Raw genomic sequence first — 5,032 nt, forward strand, 5'->3', positions numbered from 1 at the left:
CATCTGGTTTACATGGGTTCTGGAGAATTGAACTCTGGTCCTTAGGCTTTGCAGGCAAGCACCTTAACCACTGAGCAATCTCTCCAGCCTACATGTTGTTCTTATTACAAAATCACTGTAGCCATGTTATGAAAACATGCACTGTGCATAATTCTTCATGAAGCCCAGTTAAGAGCTGGGTGGCCAAGCAGTCTTTCTCATTTGCCATAATCAAACCAATAGGAAAGTAAAGCATGAACGATAGTTAACTCAGACTAGCAATAGCTCTTGGGACTGTATGGTGGCTGACCTGCCATTATTATGTTTTTTCATATCATCATTTAAAGTTTATGAGATGGAGGGGAGGAAAGAGTGAGCAGAAGGGAGGCAGATGGCTCTGCAAGTTCCTGTCCATTTCCACCTCCTCTTGTGCTAATCAAATCCCCACAGCTGCCTCCACTTGGGTTCCTGGATCAGGCCTTGGAACATGTAAATTGGACTAAGGTCTGGCAGCCCCAGGACCACCAAGGCTCCTAATGGCCACTTTTCACAGGCTTTGGAGGTGAGTGTGAAGGCACCAGCTTGTCTAGGTGATTGTGACAGATGAGGCCATTGGAATTCAAGGTCAGGTCTGGTAAAGCTCCTTTTACCAGGCTTGTAGAGGTGCAGAAGGAGCATGAGAACGGGCAATCCTATGAGCTGCCAGGGAGCTGGAATGATCCACTTCTCAGGGAAGCAGAGCCACTGTAGCCCTCTAACCAAGGTTGAACACAATAGTGCCGTAGTGTTCCATGTGTGGCCTTTTGTATGTATGGCTAGGATCAACATTGATGAACTCCACATTTGATAACTGGAGAAAGCAGTTGTGAGAGTGAAGGAAGAGGTTGAGAAACTCTTGTCTCAGGCTCTCATACATAACAGCTTTTTTCCTCCATACTCTCAGCAACTTCACCATCTAGGTGTTCCTCCATACTCTCATCTCCTGATGGAGTGGCTACAGAAGAATGGATAGTTCCAGGGCTTCAAAACATATCAAAACCACAGAATTGGGACAGTGAGGTCCCTCAAAAGCAAGAAGGAGGGAAATGCTGGTACCAGCATATGATGTATCCATACAAAGTTTCTACTATATACATATATCTGTATATATACATACATGTTTTATACATATATATGTATATATATGCTCCTAAGCCCACCTAGACAACAACTGTTTAACTCAAGTCCTGGTCCCTCCTCCCTCTTTCCTGAAGGAAGGACCATCCAGGGGGAGTTAAAGGCCAAAACCTGAAGGAGAGGTAGTGGGGTGAGCTGGGGAAGAGGGTAGACAGGAGGACATAGGGTGGGAGACCCAAGAAGAGGAAAAGATGGGGAAGTGAGTGTGGTGGAGTAGGGCCAGTGACCCCAGAGAGGTTCAGTGCAAGGAGGGCCAGTGGGTGGCTGCATGGGTAATTCTGAGCTGACATTGCAGAAGCCAGGCTAACAAGATTGGGGTAACATGACCCTTTATGTTCAGATGCATAAATGCATTGTCAGGGTTTTAAAGGAGGTAATCAGTAACCACAGAGGAGTGTATGCAGTCCTCCAGTTTCCTCCAAATGACAGTATTAGGGTCTTTAATCAGAATTTTGATATTTTGTGTTATCTTGTATCACTCTTGTCTTAATGATCTGTTAGAGCAAGGTGTCAAGTCAGCAGTTTTACCTTAAATGAAAACTCCTCCCTGTCTTTTATTCAAAGCTGTAAACACACCACTGTGCCACATAATAACCAAAGTATGAAGGCTGAGGTTTCAAGAATAAATTTTAGTGCTGTGATGACATAAATTTTGCAAAACTTATTTACATGTATTGCATACTTCTCTGAGCTACATGCTAATTCTATACAATGCTAAGCAACCAGGGTAAATGATCATAAATAACTCACTACATGCACATGGATAAACCAAGAAAGGGTTGGGGAAAGTTTGTTAAAAGTGTTCTGAAGAGCCCCAGGATCATGGCTCGGCACTGGTGCAGGGGGCAGGGCCCTTTGTCTTCCTCCCTCCTTTTCTCCCCAGTGCAACCCGAGTTCCTACAGGGGACAGCTGGGTCACCTTTTCTCTCGAGGCAAGTGGGTCTCCACACTAGGGCCCGGAATGAATTGTCATTGTCCTAATCCCAGATTGATTTCAAATTTCAGCCAATGTGATATTACTGGGATTTATTAGGTAAGGATCTGTAGAAAATTTTTGCCTTCCTGATTAACATAGACAAACTTGCCAAACACAGCCCTTTCCCTTCCCTGCTCATTCTTTTGCCTGAGTCCATGGACCTGTCCCTGGAGGCACAGAAGAGATCTGTCACCATGAGATGACAAGCATGAGAATAAAGGTCAACTTCCCAAAGATGGCAGGTCTCTGACATTGTGAATTCATTAATGAGCTATTGTTCCCCTTTGGATTTTTTTGTTATGTGACACAAAATTTTACTCATAAGTCCTGCTTGTAGCTTTTTCTGTTGCTTAAAGCATTGTATATTACATTAACCTATATGGTATTGCCATTTCTGTAGATCAAAACCAGGGGCCTGGGGAAGTGACTCAGTGGATAAAGTGTTTGCCATACAAGCATGATGACCTGAGTTCAGATCCCCGGTGTCCACACTAAAAGCTGGGCCTGGTGGTGCAAGCCCATGATACCAGTACTCAGGAGGAGGAGAACAGAGAATCCCTAGAGTATATTGGCTATCTGGTCTAAATTGGTGAGCTTTGGGTTCAGTGAGAGACTGTCTCATAAAATAAGGTGGTAGGCTGGAGAGATAGCTTAGCAATTAATGTGTTTGCTGGCAAAGCCAAAAGACCTGGGTTCAATTCCCCAGTATCCACATAAAGCTGGATGCACAAGGGGCACATGCATCTGTAGTTTGTTTGCAGTGACTCTCTCCCTCTCTGTCTCTCTCAAAATAAATAAATAAAAATAAGATAAGATAGAGAGCAACAGAGGGAAACACCTGATGTTGACCTCAGGCCTCCACATGCAGCACATACATGTACCCATATACACAATGAAAAAATGGTAAAGATAAGCTGTTTTATATAATTTGGTCAATTTTATATATTGATTTAAAACATTTTCACTTTTCCAGCAGCCAAAACCTCTCCTATTTTGTTACCTGAAACCACTCAAAGCAGATTTAATTTTTTTTAATATTTTATTTACTTATAAGCATAAAGATACAGAGAGAGAGAATATGTGCATGCCAGGGTCTCTAACCACTGCAAACTCTAAATGTATGTACCACTTTCTGCATCTGCTTTTACATGAGTACCTGGGTCATTAAGCTTTTCAGGCAAGCACCTTAACACTAAGAAATCTCTCCAGTCCCTTAAAAGAAATTTGGTTGGCATTCAGTGCACCCCTTTTGCTATTCATCTCTCTATACCTGTTCTTAGTTACCATTCTATCATTATAGGTTTTACCCATATTTTCCCTCTATACATACATACCTATAGATATTACATGCTAGGATCTGCATCTTAGAAAGAACATATGATTTGAGTCTTTCTGATCCAGACAGATCTTTTTTTATATTTCTGATATTTAATCAATGACACTGAACCTTCTCATTGGAGGGGGTTCTGGTTTTTCCATTACTGTGCTATATATTCTCCTACTGTGGTCCATTTTAAGGATCAACTTGAGGTCATTGAATAGTGAGTTAGAAACGCAAATCCATAATCAGCTTTCACCACTGGCTCCATGGTCAGCTCCAGCACACCCCTGCCTACCCCAGCTGTGCCCTTTGTCATAGTGTGAGACAGGGGAGGCTAGAAATGCCAGAAAGTGATTGGTCACGACTCTTGTTTTCGCCCTCTCTGTGGGGTTGAGACAATGATACAAGGAAAAGCATATAATTTGGACTTAGAGAAGCTGACAATAGGAAGCTCTTAAGAGGGAAAAAACATACGGAAGAATAGGCACCAGGGAGACATGAACTAGCAATTAACATGACTTTTTCAAGCTGGCTCTTCTATTCTCTAACTATATTAGTTGTCTCTAAAAGAATAAGAAAAAAATCAGGATATCCCCCACTGGTATTCACTTTTAAGTAGCAGCACGAAGATGCTTAAAGAAGATGAAGTATTTAGATTCCATTTGGATCAGTGTCCTTCATAAATTACTTCTTACTTGGTGTTCTCTGTGCTATGTGAGGGCAGCATTGCGGTATGGAGTGAGCAGGCCAGACCCCTGGTTCCTGGCTCCTCCCAATGGCCTGGTCTGGGTTCCCTGCGCTGACAGTGTGTGAGCTGGCAGGCATGATGGTATGGAGTGAGTAGGCCAGAACCCTGTCTCCCAGCTCCTCCAAGCTGGTCCTGGTAGGTCCCATTGTGCCTTGCTTGGAGAGGCCTGCTCCCTGAGTAAGCTGTGGAATTAAGCCTTTTGCTCTGGTATGCTGACTGGCCACCAGGTACCAACATTCCTGTTGCATGAGAGGGTGCATGAACCAAAGAACAAAAACTTTCTTCCTCCTCAATAAAATAGTCACCCTAAAATAGATAGACAACAATGCAAAAAAGCCAACGAAAGTCAGAAAACTGAAGGATCTCCATCAAAGATTCCTAGTACTACAATGGAAGCTTCCAATGAAATCATAGAGAAACAACAGAAATTCATTCCCAAAATGAAAACACAACAACCAATAAGACCCTGATTTTAAAAAAGATGCTGAACTGGAAGCAAACCATCAAAGAGCAGACAATTATATCAATGAAATTGAATAGAATAATCTCCTAGATCATTCAGCTTCTGACAGAAGGCTTAACTTGACAGAAGAAAATGTTAGAACCCTCCAAAGAGATATAAATAAATTGAAGGTGAGTCAAGAAATGGAAGAGCTCAACCAGTTGATTAAGCTTAATGAAGACTTGATCAAATGCAAGAATGAACAAAAAGCATGAAGAAAAACAGACCTTGAATTGAAATCGTACCTCAAAAAAAGACATGGACACGATGAAAAATAATACAACAAAAAAATCAAATAGAAATTAGAAAAAACCTCTCTAGAACCACTTA

At 42.1% G+C, this 5,032-nt stretch overlaps 1 pseudogene; it reads right to left on the minus strand.

Annotated features, from left to right (window-relative positions):
• Nucleotides 1–512: 512 nt before the first annotated feature.
• Nucleotides 513–1,425, minus strand: LOC123461523 (annotated as a pseudogene).
• Between the last annotated feature and the right edge of the window lie 3,607 nt (nt 1,426–5,032).

This window comes from Jaculus jaculus, chromosome 6 (assembly GCF_020740685.1).
Source record: "Jaculus jaculus isolate mJacJac1 chromosome 6, mJacJac1.mat.Y.cur, whole genome shotgun sequence".
In the NCBI taxonomy this organism is placed as follows: domain Eukaryota; kingdom Metazoa; phylum Chordata; class Mammalia; order Rodentia; family Dipodidae; genus Jaculus; species Jaculus jaculus.